Source organism: Callospermophilus lateralis, unplaced genomic scaffold (assembly GCF_048772815.1).
Source record: "Callospermophilus lateralis isolate mCalLat2 unplaced genomic scaffold, mCalLat2.hap1 Scaffold_1058, whole genome shotgun sequence".
In the NCBI taxonomy this organism is placed as follows: domain Eukaryota; kingdom Metazoa; phylum Chordata; class Mammalia; order Rodentia; family Sciuridae; genus Callospermophilus; species Callospermophilus lateralis.
The window spans coordinates 88,802-104,438 of NW_027510789.1; the positions used below are offsets into that span (position 1 = coordinate 88,802).

A 15,637-nucleotide genomic window follows, 5' to 3' on the forward strand; every position below is an offset into this window, starting at 1 on the left:
TTACACTGTCCTTTACTTTTGGAAACTGTTCTACCACCTCCATAGTTGTGAAATGCTGAGCATTTTCCAGTCCAGATATGTATTCACATATTTTCTAACTCTTCTCCTCTAATTGTGTCATACTAGGGGCGAAGATAATTTCAAGGCATTCTTCTGGATGAGAGTGGGAATATTTTTTGTAGCACATATTTTCATGCATATTAGATTCATTTTCCTATTTTCTACTTGAAATACTGAATCCCTGACACTAACCCATAACCTACTATTCTCTGACTACTATTCCTAATATGATGGAGAAAAATAACTCAAACAGAATAGAAATACAAGCATATCAGAGGAGGCATAGTGTATAGTTGGACACGGCTTTTGCGTGACAAAGTGTTGGTGTTATAAATCTAGTCAATTTGTAATTGATATAGTTCTCCATGTGTTTTTAAAGTTAACAAATATATGAATTCCTCTCTCCCATTCTATGTAGCCTATTCAGCACATCTATTTTTATATGCATATATAGAATCCTACCTGGTATCACACGTACATTCTTGTCAGGTGTCTGACTTGGCAGATACAAATTGTGAGAAGTGATCACTCCTCCTAAACACTGTGGGATCTGAAAATTCATCCTCTGTGTGAGCTTCCTAGTTGAACAATATTATACATAATTCCATGTTCAGGAAAATGAATATTTTTCGATCTGTGGATGATATATATTTCATGATGAATTTCGATTGGCATATATACTACTACTTTTTAATGTGTGTGTGTGTGTGTGTGTGTGTGTGTGTATACACACTCCAGATGTTTTAAAATATTAAATATATGTGTCTTATTATACACTCCTTAATTTCATTCTAGTTCATGTATGTGGATTTATAGTCAACATTTCACAAGATTATTCTCGGAAATATTCAACCACCTGAAATACTATTTGTTTCCTATTACTGAAAATTAACTTCAGTGAATCGTGAATACAAATCCTAATATTTCTACAATAATTGACCCAGTTTCTCATTAATGCAAGTAGATTCCTATGGGACATGATGTGTATTTTTATGTTCATTCTTATTCACCACTGGTATTTTACTATTTCTTCAGTTTATGCACATTATAAGATATATATTTCATCCACAAGTTACAAAATTATATGCATTTGTTTCACTTTCAATCATTTTCTGCTTCGAAACACATGTATTCCTCCATGTTTCTTGACTGGTCTTCTCATGAGACTTCTTTCCAAATACATTATTTTCGATTTCCATAATCACTTTTGAAGCAAAACTCACACACCCTTCATGATAATCCATAACCCCAATATTACCATTAGATGTATAACTGGTTGGAATGAATGATTTTGTATCAATATAATATTTCTTATATATTTTCAGATATCAATTCAATCCATGATTTAAAGTGAAACCAGTTATATTATTTATTCACTGTACAGTCTATTCATGCTTTTTCTTTATATTCATAGACACAGGGTACACCTCTTTGTAAACCCAATACTAATTTATACGTCTTCAACTTATTGGTCTCAGAAATGATGGAAGAAATACTCATGTCACCTTATCTACATATACATTTTATCACAGTAATATTTGGACACAAAAAGAAAAGGTCACACTTATGTTTGTACCAAAGCCTAAATGTAAAGTGAATATGGATTACTAAAAACATCCATGTCCAAGTTGCCTAATGCTCTCAAAAATCAATCCTATTTGTGACAATATATTTGTTTCTTCCTAAGATTATATATTCAAATTCAACCCTGTTGAAAACATCTAATCCTTTCTCTCACTTTATACTTTTCCTGATTTCATAATGTCTCTATTGATTGCTTTCCTACATATTTTCCCCAGTTCATCATTGTGACTGACTCTTCACATGTGCTGACATTTCCATTCACACTCTAATCGAAACCCTATTGCTAAGAAACTTTTGTTCCAAATCCTATACTCACTCTTCCTCCTAAACCTACTGACTATCTTCCTAATCCTACCTATTAACGCTTTCTGACTGGATGTTCTCTTCTACATTCAATAATCCAAGGTACAGGGTCTTATGCCATTGTATATCGATCTCTCTGAGACATCTCTGCAGAACATAATTCAATGCTAAGTATCACAATCCCTTGATCCCAATGCTAAGTATCACAATCCTTTGAAGCCCAATCACCTTCTGGGCTTCAAATTTTACTTAGATTTCTGTTTTCCTACATACATTTCACCTCATTATTCTTGTACAATTATTCATCCAGCAGAATAATTTCTAACCCAAATCGAACATGTTATTAACCCTAACCATACACTGTTCCCTCAATCTAACTTTACAGACGAGCAGGGACAGAGTTGGTCTTACAATATAGGAATGTAGGGGATCTTCCACCTGCTGAGAACCACAAAGTTCCATGCAGAAATGATCACTGGAGAAGATGTAGGCAGCTATGAAGGACCTGAGAGAGCAAAAGTCATCTTCCCTGGCAAACAACATGGTCAGAATGAAGGGTTGTTTCTGAATCAGCCTCTCTCTTTTTAATGTAGAGAAGATGGACCAAACCAGGCCTGTGTGGAGAGCTGCTCCCGGGTGCCTATGGTTGATATAGCATTCTAATTTGTGAAAGTGTCACAGGAAGTAGGGGCAGCCTCTTTCTCATGGTAGCCTTGGAAGCAACTGTTAGGACAAAGAGGTTGCCAAGGCAGTGATCTGATTCAGTTCCTGAAGGAAGTGACCTCACATCACTTCTTTGGTGATGTAACTCTCTGAACTTGGGATCCAGGAAGACAGGAACCCATAGCCAGTCCAGTCCCAGTCCCAGTGGTCTCCTTTTTTGGATTTACCAAGGACACAGACATTCATTTTTGGTACCTACTGATGTGAGGATGTCCAAAACGCAGGAAAGCTCTGAAGAGGGGTTTTTCCTGAGAAAGCAGGTAGTGGCACACTGCTGGCTCCTGACAAATTCACAGAGTTGCACAAGGAAAGCAGGTCTGAGACAGGAAGGCCATTTATTTGGAACATACTATGGCCCACGAGTCAGTGGAAACTCCAGATAGTCACAGACCTACTTGGGGGAAGGAGGTGTCTTTGTGGGTGTGGGTGGGGATTTGTGAATTTGTCTCATGTTCTGAGAATAGGTAGGAATGGCGGTTTGTTTGTTTTGGCGGGACCTGTTTGTAGTAAGTCGTTTGACAAGGCATGTGTTTGGATATCAGTGTATCCCACTGTGCCCCTGGTTGTAGACATTAGAAAAGAAAATGCATCAATGGATGAGTCCTGTCTAGTTGAAATCTTCTCAGCATTCATCCTGCCCGATTTAAGAATGGACTGTGGCTTGTCTTATAGATGGGCAACACCTACTATCTTCCTAAGTTCCTGTTTTCTTCCTGAATTGTGGGCACTCTCCAGAATAGACTGATGGTTTTGTGTCCAAAATATGTACCACCTCCAAGCTCTGTGACATGGCCATGTACTACATAGCTGAAGGGAATGGTGAGCATCTCAGAAAACTCAGATATCAGTGTGACCAGGAAAGTCTCAGTGGAGAAACCCTGCTTTGGGAATTTTGCTTACCTATTGTTCTGTTGCACTGAATGTCAGGAATATCTTTGCCTCAGGCAACCCCTTTGTGAAGCATGAAGAAAACAGTTTTCAAATGGAAATAAATGGGCATCACCTGTGGCTCTTTGCTTAATTGCTTTGGAATGGGATGTGTCTGATTCAGGCTCTTGGCCCCCTGTGAGGCTGTGGCCTAGATTCTCAGAACCTGAGGGATCTAAAGAAAGATCTCTTGTGTATCCAAAACCAAAATGGCCAAAAGAGCAGTCATTGTGGATGAAGTCTCTCGAATTCTTCTAAGGATCCTGACCTCCATCAAGTGAGAATCAAGATCTTTTTGGTCAAATGAGTTTTTCAAAGCCCTGAAGAGGCTAGCCCAGAGGTGCTTGGTTTTTCTCATGACTCCATTTAACATTAAGAATCTAAACCCAAGAGTCAGTAGGCCTAAAATTGGAAAATCGAAGCAGTATTAACAGCAAGCCTTTTTGATCACTCATGGTTCACCGGAAGGGTGTCCAGGCCACCATGACTTTAGGCAAATGAGGGGCAAGGGAGCTTATTTTGGATACTGTCTTAGGCTGCGCAACTCATGAAAACCACCAGCCAGTGGTTATGATGTGTGTCTATATGGAAGAAGATGAGGGCCATGTGGGAGTGTTTTGGTTTTAATTGTGGTAATTTGTGTGGCGTTTGGAAGAGATGACTGGGTCCACCTGGGATTGAACTCAGGTGTGATTTACCTTACAGACTGAGTTCTGGAACTGACCTCAGAGAAGTATTGCCATGAATTGTGTTGGGATTTTAGCAGGCCATGCATGAGAGTCACCCTTGGAAACTGAGATCTAAGCCCAGGGTTCCTTTCCACAGAGCACTGAGAATCTCAGCAAGGATATCACATGATTTTATTTTGAAAGACTTGACAGCCATAGTTGAGAGTCAAAACACACATGGACCTCACATTGTAGACCTCAATGGGCCTGGCTTCATGTGACCTTGGGCCACTCTTTGGGAAGCCTTTCCTGTGAGAGTTCTCCAGAGCTTTCATCGAAATGAGCTTACTCAATATTTAATGGTTCCTGAATGAATTTAAACCCACAGTGCCTCCAACTTCATCCTTCAAAAATGGCTAGATAACTACCACCAAATTTGGAAATTCCCATGACCAGGTGGCACTGGAGAACCTTTGGATGTCCTGTTGCTGATCATGAGTGTACCAGAAAATGCCTTCATTGACTGCGTTTCATGAAAATGGTGTAGAACAGAGATGCCAGTAAGTTGGAGCCTGCTGAGTAGTGGGCCTAGAGCAGTTGTGCGCAGGTGTGTGACAATACATCTGTGGTGGGGTCATGTGGATCTTACATTGGCTTTCAAATGGCTTGTGACTGACATGGTGCAGCTAGCAGAACTTTGTATGTAAAGGCATCATGTTACATGGAGAGTTTTCAGGGCAATATTCAGAATCAAGTTCCTATGGTAAAGGGGGCAAGCAATGGGGGATAGAAGCCTGGTAGGTGCATTCTCCTGCAGACCTTGACACACCATACGTTACAGGACTCCCTCCAGCATTGTGTCCCAGTTTAACTCCTTGTATGTCATGAACCAAATACAAAACACCCACTGCAGCAGCAAGAAACACCACGAAAAGTGGAGGATGACCAAATGATTTCAAAGTCCAGACGGGGAGACACTTATCCCCCAGTGGCCACAGTTTAGCTACAAAGAGTGAATTCAGCACTGCTGCCTCATGTTCATTGGACAATAAGAATTCATGTCCTCCAGGTCACAAAAATGCAGACCCAAGTTTGATGGTCTCACTACAAAGGAAGCTAAAGCTTCTGACAACAACATATATTTCAAGTACCCAACCTCATTGTCAGTATCTCCAGAAGTGTTTAGGCCAGCAGAGTTCCATGTTTGTGGAGTTTTACCCTGTCCCTAAGGTTTGGAAACGTCTCTTCCACCTCAAAGGTTGTGAACTACTGAGCATTTTCCATTCTACGTATGTATTCACAGATTTTCTAACTCTTCTCCTCTAATTGTTTCTTACATGGGGCGTGGTTATTTCAAGCCATTGTTCTGAATGAGAGTGGGAATTTTTTTTGTGTAGCACATATTTGCATACACATTGGATTCATTTTCCAATTTTCCATTCGAAATACTGAATCCCTGACACGAACCCATACCCTACTAGACTCTGACTACTAATTCTAATATGATGCAGAAAAGTAACACAAACAGAATTGAAATACAAGCAGTTCAGACGAGGCATGGTGTATAGTTGATCTTGCCTTTTGCATGATAAATGTTAGGTGTTATAAATCCAGTCTATTTTTAATTGAAATATATCTCCATGTGTTTTTAAAGTTAACAAATATGTGAATTCCTGTCTCCCTTTGTCTGTAGGCTATTCAGCAATGTATTTTTATATGCACATATCAAATCCTACCTGGTGTCACACCTACATTCTTGTGAGGTGACTGACTTGGGAGATACAATTTGTGAGAAGACATCACTCCTCCTAAACGCTGTTGGAACTGAAAATTCAAATAATGGATGAGCTTCCTAGTAGAACAACATTATACATAAATCCCTGTTAAGAAAATTGAATATTTTTGGATCTGTGATTGATGTATATTTCATGGTGAATTTCGATTTGCATATATGTTACTACATTTTAATATCTGTGTGTGTGTGTGTGTGTGTATACACACACACACCCACACACTCTCCAGATTTTTCAAAATATGAAATATATGTATCTTATTAACACTCCCTAAATTCATTTATGTTCAAGTATGTGGATTTATAATCAACTTTTCACAAGATTTTTCGCAGAAATATTTATCCACCTGAAATACATATTTGTTTCCTAGTACTGAAAACTAACTTCAGTGAATGGTACATACAAATCCTGTTGATAGCCACAGCCAAGGTTCTCCAGTAAGGACCATATGTACTTTTGAACAACCAAAGGCAGGCATGGTCCCTAAGCCACATGCTTGTTGTTTAAACAGAGAGGGGGAGATGTTGAGAGCCACAGCCAAAGGGGCCCCAGGAAACCTCCAACTGCCAGCAAACTTCCAGCTGCCGGCTGATGATTGGCTCACAGCGGCCCCAGCAACATCTAGCTGATTGGCTCCTCTGTGGTGATGCTCATTGCAGATGCTCATTGAGCTGTTTCCCCGCCCATTCAGACTGCCAGTGGATGATTGGCTCACAGAGGCCCCAGCAACATCTAGCTGATTGGCTTCTCTGTGGTGATGCTCAATGGGATGTTTCCTTGCCCTTTCAGACAACAGAGCTGCTCATTGGTGGACTTTTTTGCCTTCACCCATGTGACCCAGCCAATCGGCCTCAAAAGGAGGAGGCTTGTGGTTGAGGGAGAGGCTTGTGGGAAGACTGTGGTGGCAGTTGGGCTCTGAGGGTTTTTCCTGAGAAGCTGTTTTGTTTGGTTTGTGTGGTTCTAAAAATAAAGTTCGTTTCTTTTGACAATTGGCTCCTGAATTGTGCCCAGCCAGACTGATGATAATCATGTAAAATGTTGATTTTAAATCCACATACATGAACTTGAATGAATTTAGGGAGTGTATAATAAGACACATTTATTTCATATTTTGGAAAATCTGGAAAATCTCGTGAATATATATATATATATATATATATATATATATATATATATATATATATATATATACATATATATATACATATACACACACACACAACAATAAAATGTAGCAATATATATGCCAATCAAAATTTATCATGAAATATATATCATCCACATATCTAAAAATATTCATTTTACTGAACATGGATTTATGTATGATGTTGTTCACTAGGAAGCTCACCCATAGGTTGAATTTTCAGTTCCATCAGTATTTAGGGGAAGTTATCTATTCTCATAATTTGTATATTCCAAAGTCAGTGAGCTCACAAGAATGTACGTGTGTTACCAGGTAGGAGTCTATATATGCATAAAAATATACATGTTCTAAAGAGGCTACAGAGAAAAGGAGACAGGAATTTACATATGTGTTAACTTTGAAAACTCATGGAGAAATATTACAATGAAAAGTTGACTAGATTCATAACACATATCCTTGATAAAGGAGAAGGAAAATCCAAGTATACACCATGCCTCCTACAAAAGGCCTGTATTTCTATTCTGTTAGGTTTCTTTTTCTCCATCATTTTAGGATAAGTAGTCAAAGTCTAGTAGGGTATAGGTTAGTGTCGGGAATTCAGTATTTCAAATGGAAAATAGGATAATGTATCCAATGTGTATGCAAATATGTGCTACACAATAATCTTCCCACTCTCACCTAGAACAATGCCTTGACATTACCTTTGCCCCAAGTGAGACACAATTAGAGGAGAAGAGTAAGAAAATCTGTGAATACATATCTGGAATGGAAAATTCTCAGGAGTTCTCAACCTGGGAGCAGGTAGAGGAGTTTCCAGAAGTAAGGGATTGGGTAAACACTCCACAACCATGGAGGTCTGCTGGAAATAAGACTTCTGGAGAAACTGCCTCTGAGGTGTGGCACTTGAAATATATGTTGTTGTCAGTAGCTTTGTCTTCATTTGTAGTGAAACCATCAAAGCTGGGTCTGAATCTATGTGACCTGGAGAACATGGTTTCTTATTTTCCAATGAACCTGAGGCAGCAGTGCTGATTTTTCTCTTTGTAGGTAAACAGAGGCCACTGGGCCAAAGTGTCTAACCGTGTGGACGATGAAGCCATTTAGTCATCCTTCAATTTTCATGGTGTTTCTTGGTGCTGAACTGGGAGTTTGGTATTTGCTTCAAGAAATAAAAGGAGTTCAACTGGGACATAGTGTTGGAGGGAGTTCTGTGACATGTGGTGGGTCAGAGTCTCCAGGAGAACGCACCAATCAGCTTCTATCCCACATAGCTTGCCCCCTTGACCATAGCAACCTGATTCTGAACATTGCCCTGAAACCTCTCCATATAACAAGATGCCTTTGCATATAAGGGTCTGCTGGGTGCACCATGTCAGCTAAAAGCCATTTGGAAATCAATGGCAGATCCACATGGCACCACCATAAATATTTTATCACACACCTGCACACCACAGCTCTGGGCCAAATACTCCGCAGTCTCCATCTAACCGGCATCTCTGTTCTACACCACTTTCATTATACCCAATCAATCAAGGCACTGTCTGGTACACTAATGATGAGCAACAGAACATCAAAGGTTCTCCAGTGCCACCTCATCATGCGAATTTCAAAAATTTCATGGTATTTATCTAGCCATTTTACAAGGATGAAGTTGGAGGCATTATTTGTTTCAATTCTTTCAGGAATTATTCAATGTTGAGGAAGCTCATTTCAAGGAAAGTTCTGGAGAACTCTCACAGGCAAGGCTTTCCAAAGAGTGGCCAAATAGTCACATGAAGCCAGGCCAATTGAGGTCTACAATGTGAAGTCCATGTGTGTTTTGACTCTCAACTATGTCTGGCAAGTATTTCAAAATAATATCATAAGATATTCTGTCTGAGATTCCCAGTGCTCTGTGGAAAGCCACCCCGGGCCTAGATCTCAGTTTCAACGGGCGACTCTCATGGGTGGCCGCCTAAAATCCCAACACAAATCATGGCAATACTTCTCTGAGGTAAGTTCCAGAACTCAGTCTCTAAGGGGAATCACACCAGAGTTCAAGCCCTGGTGGACCCAGTCATCTCTTCCGACTGCCACATAAATGACCACAAGGAAAACCAAAAAACTCCCAAATGGCCCTCATCTTCTTCCATATAGACGCTCATCATAACCTCTGGCTTGACGTTTCCTTGAGGGGCACAGCCCAAGACAGTGTCCAAAATAATCTCCTTTTCCTCTCATTTGCCTAAAGTCAAGGTGGCCTCGAGACCCATTCTGTGAACCAGGAGTGATCAAATAACCCTGACTTTAGTACTGCTCTGCTTCTCTAATTTGAGGCCTACTGTCTGTGGAGTATAGATTCTTGATGTGAATTGGAGTAATGAAAAAACCCAATAACCCATTGGCTACCCTCTGCAGGGTTTTGAAGAACTCATTTGACCCAATAAATCCCTATTCTCAATTTATGGAGGTCAGGAACTTTACAGAGGAAGGTGAGAGACTTCATCCTCAATGAATGCTTTTTGGGCCATTTTGGTTTTTGATGTGCCTTCTGGAAAGTTACATATGTTTATTTTTTTGGTTTTAGTGCCTTCTGGAATGTTACATAATTTTTTTCATTAGACATTATTGCCAGAGTTCCTATCTTCATCCCAGTGCAGGTGAAATCAAAGATAATTCCAATCTACAGCTTCTGCAATAGCCATCCCTGTACTGCTTGCAGAACTTGCCTGGACACATGTGAACTCACCTAAATGCATTGTGAACTATCTGTTGGTGCAGCGACTTGTCGTAGTGTTGGGGTATATTTGCTGATGATGTCATCGGTGGTACAATTTTTCCAAAAGGAGCCGTCAATTGGCTTGGTGTATCTTCCTCCCTTCTGCGTGTCATGATCGTCCAGCTAAAATTTGGGGGGGCCAACAGAGGTGAGGCAAAGAACCTCACCCACCCCCGCTGGTACAAAGACCTCTCCACAGGTGTGGCTCTATACTGGACGGGTAGTCAGTGACGGGTAAGATCCAATTGCAATGGTACCAACTTAACGGGTAAAGACCATATGTACTATTGGACAACCTAAGGCAGGCACGGTCCCTAAGCCACATGCGTGTTGTTTAAACAGAGAGGGGAAGATGTTGAGAGCCACAGCCGAAGGGGCCCCAGCAAAATTCCTGCTGCCAGCAAACTTCCAGCTGCCGGCTGATGATTGGCTCACAGCGGCCCCAGCAACAACTAGCTGATTGGCTCCTCTGCGGTGATGCTCAATGGGCTGGTTCCCTGCCCTTTCAGAGCACAAAACTGCTCATTGGGGGACTTTTTTTTTTTTTTTTTTTACAGGTTTCATATTTTTAATCAGTTCTGTGAAGAATATCCTAAACACTACAAGAGACACAACAGAATATTTTTTCTTCCAGCATTAAAAAAAAATGACATTCACAAACATTTTAAAGAGGCTTGTCTGTATAATCAGGGTGGTGATCTTGAATTTTAAGAAAAATTTATCATGTTCTTGACACAGATTGTTTATAGATACATTTAGAAATTGCTTTCTAGTCATGATAAACATTGTGTACAAGTTTTTAAAATGCCCCAACTTTAGCTTTAAAAAAAATTAGTCTGGCTAAACTTTTCCTTTTGCCAGAAGCAATGATCCTGAGAGCCCAAACTAAAAACTTGGTAAAAAGAAAAATACCTGGGGGCCTAACAAATGTGCTATAATTTGTCTTTAAATGAGAAAAAAATTTTTACATGGAGCTTTTTAAAAGGTCTTTTAACAAGCTACCTTGGGAGCTCAATTGAAAAATAGAAGTTGATGTACTAAAACAGATGTTTCAGCGCAGCTCCAAAAATCTTTATAAATACAGCGATTTGGAAGGACGATCCTGGATCAGAAGTGTTATTCCTTGTGTATCTACTTAACGTGTGCATGCCTCAACTCAGTTGTCATAATTGTCTCGATAATTTCCTCCTGAGTAGCGCTCATAGCCACCCTGGCTGCCACTATAGTCTCGGGACCGTCCATATCCATATCCATATCCTCCAGGTCGACTGTCATACCGGCCACTCCCATAGCCCTGGTCCCCACCACCTCTAGAGTAGCTGCGACCACGCCCATGGGCCCCAAAGGCACCCCCTCTGGTGCCCCGGGCAGACTTGCCTGCATGGTCCACCCGGATCTGACGACCATCCAGGGACTCTCCATTCATGGCTTTCATGGCATCTGAGGCATGTTCTGGATTGGTGAAGGTGATGAAGCCAAAACCCCGGGATCGCTGAGTCTCCCGGTCCTTGACAACAACCACCTCAGAAATAGGCCCAAAGCTGCTGAAGTGGTCTTCCAGCGCCTGCTCATCAGTATTGAAGTTGAGTCCTCCCACGAACAGCTTCCCTTCTTCAGAAGACATGGCAGTGAATTTGAGTCCTGGAAATTGAAAAGTAAAAGCGCTGGAGAGACAGGAAGCTCTGAGGAGCAGGAAGAATAGGGAGAGGGGGACTTTTTTTGACTTTGCCCACATGACCCAGCCAATCGGCCTCAAGAGCAGGAGGATTCTGGGAGACAGAGAGAGGCTCATGTGGGAGGGAGAGGTTTTGGGAAGCCAGAGGTGGCAGTTGGGGCTCTGAAGGTTTTTCCTGAGAGGCTGTTTTGTTTGGTGTGTGTGGTGCTAAAAATAAAGTTCGTTTCTTTTGGCAAGTGGCTCCTGATTGTGCCCAGCAAGACTGCGGCATTACCCTAATATTTCTACAATAACTGACCCAGTTTAACATCAATGCAAGTAGATTCCTGTGGGAGAGGACATGATGTGTATTTTGACGTTCATTTTTATGTAACAGTGGTACATTACTATTTCTTCAGTTTATGCACATCATAGGATATATATTTGATCCACAAGTTCACAAATATATAGGCATTTGTTTCACTTTCAATCACTTTCTGCTTCAAAACACATGTATTCCTCCAGGTTTCTTGACTGGTCTTTTCATGAGACTTCTTTCCAAACACATTATTTCCGATTTCCATAATCACTTTTGAAGCAAAACTCACACATTCTTCATGAAAAACCATAATGCTGATATAACCATTAGATATATTACTGGTTGGAATGAAGGATTGTATATCAATGTAAGATTTTCTGTATATTTTCAGATATCAATTCAATCCATTATTTAAAGTTAGAACCAGTTATAATATTTATTTACAGTATGGTCTATTCATGCATTATTTCTATAATTATAGACACAGTGTACACCATTTTTACCTCCAAAAATAATTTATACATCTTCAAAATATTGCTCCCAGAAATGGTGGAAGAAATACTCATGTCACCTGATCTACATATACATTTTACCACAGTAGTATTCTGCACACAGAAAGAAGAGGTCAAACTTATGTTTGTACCAAAGCCTAAATGAAAAGTGAGCATGGATAACGGAAAACATCCATGTCCATGTTGCTTAATGCTCTCAAATTTCATCCTATTGGTGACTACATGTTTGTTTCTTCCTAAGATTATATATTCAAACTCAAGCCTGTTGAAAATGTATAATTCTATCACTCACTTTATACTTTGCCTGATATCCTAATGTCAATTGATATCTGCATTCCTACTTTTTTCCCCAGTTCATCCTTTTGACAGACTCTCCACATGTGCTGACAATTACATTCACTCTATCCGAAACCCTACAGCTAAAGATCTTTTTATCCAAATCCTATACTCACTCTTCTTTCAAAACCTACCAACTATCTTACTAATCCTACAAATTATCCCTTTTTGACTGGATGTTCTCTTCAACATTCAATAAACCAAGGTACAAGTAATTATGCCATTGTATATTGATTTATCTGAGACATCTGTGCAGAATATAATTCAAAGCTAAGAATCCCAGCTAAGGGTCCAATGCAATTCTGTGCTTCAAATATTACCTAGATGTCTGTTTTCATACTTATAATTCACTTATATTCTTATAAATATCGCACGTTCCCAATACCATAATTCATCCCGCAGAATGATTCCTAACCCAAATGGAACATGTTATTAACCCTGACCATACACTGTTCTCTCAATCTAACTTTACTGAAGAGCAGGGACAGAGTTGGTCTTTCAATACAGAAATTAGGGGATCTTCCACTTGCTGAGAACCTCCAAAGTCATTAAAGAAATGATCCCAGGATTAAATGTAGGCAGCTATGAATGACGTCAGAGAGCAAAAGTCATCTTCCATGACAAACAACCTGGTTAGCATGAAGGGATGTGTCTGAATCAACATTTCTTTTCTTAATGTATAGAAGATGGACCAAACCAGGCCTATCTGGAGAGCTTTTTTTGGGGTGCCTATGGTTGATATACCATGCAAAATTCTGAAAGTTTCACTGGAAGTAGGGGCAGCCTCCAACTCATTGGACTCTTGGAAGCAACTGTTAGGACAAATTGGTTGCCAAGGCAGTAACCTGATTCAGTTCCTGAAGGAAGTGACCTACGTCACTTCCTTGGTGAAGGAATTCTCTGAACTTGGGATCCATGAAGACAGGCACCCAGAGCCAGTCCCAGTCCCAGTCCCAGTGGGCTCACTTGTTCGGTTTTACCAAGGACAGGGTCAGTCTTTCTTGGTACCTACCTATGTGAGGATGGCCAAAGGCCAGGAGAGCTCTGAAGAGAGACCTTTTCTGAGAAAGCAGGTAGTGGCTCACCGCTGGCTCCTGACAACTTCACAGAGTTGGCCAAGGAGACCAGATATGAGTCAGGACAGGACATTTCGGGAGAACATTGTATGGCCCACCAGTCAGAGGACACTCTGGATAGTCACAGACCTACTTGGGGGAAGGAGGTGCCTTTGTGGGAGTGGTTGTGGTTTTGTGGTTTTGGAACATGTTCTGAGAATAGGTAGAAAATGCGGTTTGTTTGGTTTGGATTGCACTGTTTCTAGTAAGTCGTTTGACATGTGAGTGTTTCTATGTCTGTGTATCCCACTGTGTCTGTGGTTGTAGACATTAGAAAAGAGAATGAATTAATGGATGTGTCCTGTCTAGTAGAAAGCTTCCTGGCATTCATCCTGCCCAATTGATGAATGGACCGCGGCTTGCCTTCTGGATGGGCAAAACCTACTATCTTCCTAAGATCCTGTTTTCTTCCTGAATTCTGGGCACTCTCCAGAATAGGCTCATGGTTTTGTTTTCAAGATATATACAACCTCCAAGCTCTGTGACATGAACATGTACTTGATAGCTGAAGTGAATGGGGAGCATCTAAGAAAACTCAGATATCAGTGTGACCAGAAAGTCTCAGTGGAGAAACCCTGCTTTGGGTCTTTTGCTTACCTGTTTTTCTGTTGCCCTAAATGTCAGGAAGGTCTTTGCCTCTGGCCACCCCTTTGTGAAGCCTGAAGAAAACAGTTTTCAAATGAAAATGAATGGGCATCACCTGTTGCTCTTTGCTTAATTGCTTTGTAAAAGGATGTGTCTGAATCAGCCTCTTGGTTCTGTGTGAGGTTGTGGCTTAGATTCTCAGCACCTGATGCATCTAAAGATAGATTCCATGTGTGCATTCAAAACAGAAATGGCAAATGAGTCTCTTGCCTTCCTCTATTAGATTCCTGACCTTCATCAAGTAAGAATCAGGATCCTTTTATTCAAATGAGTTCTTTGAACCCCTGCAGAAGTGCTTGGGTTTTCTGATGACTCCAAATCACATAAAGAATCTATACCTGACAATCAGTAGGCCTCAAATTGGAAAAGCAGAACAGTATTAACTACATCCCTATTTGATCAGTTCTGGTTCACAGGAAGGGTGTGTAGGCCACCCTGACTTTCGGCAAATTAGGGGCAAGGGAGCTTATTTTGGACAGTGTCTTGGTCTGCGCCCCTCATGGAAACCTCCAGCGAGAGGTTATGATGAGTGTCTATATGGAAAAACATGAGGGCCATGTGGGAGTGTTTTGGTTTCAATTGTGGTCATTTGTGTGGCAGTTGGAAAAGATGACTGTGTCCACCTGGGTTTCAACTCTTGTGGGATTCCCCTTGGAGACTGAGTTCTGGAACTGACCTTAGAGAAGTATTGCCATGAATTTGTGTTGGGATTTTCGGAGGCCACACATGAGAGTCACCCTTGGAAACTGAGATCTAGGCCCAGGGTGGCTTTTCACAGAGCACTGGGAATCTCAGCGAGGATATCACTTGATTATATTCTGAAAGACTTGGAAGCAATAGTTGAGAGTCAAAACACACATGGACCTCACATTGTAGACCTCAATGTGGCTGGCTTTATGTGACATTGGGCCAGTCTTTCGGAAGACTTGCCTGTGAGAATTCTCTAGAGCTTCCATTGAAATGAGCTTCCTCAACATTTAATGTTTCCTGAATGAATTGAAACCCACAGTACCTCCAACTTCATCCTTGAAAAATGGCTAGAAAATACCATGAAATTTTTGAAATTTCCATGACCAGCTGGCACTGGAAAACCATT

General features: G+C 40.7%; 1 pseudogene; it reads right to left on the minus strand.

Annotated features, from left to right (window-relative positions):
* Nucleotides 1-10,630: 10,630 nt before the first annotated feature.
* LOC143640015 (RNA-binding protein 3 pseudogene) lies at nt 10,631-11,661 on the minus strand (annotated as a pseudogene).
* Between the last annotated feature and the right edge of the window lie 3,976 nt (nt 11,662-15,637).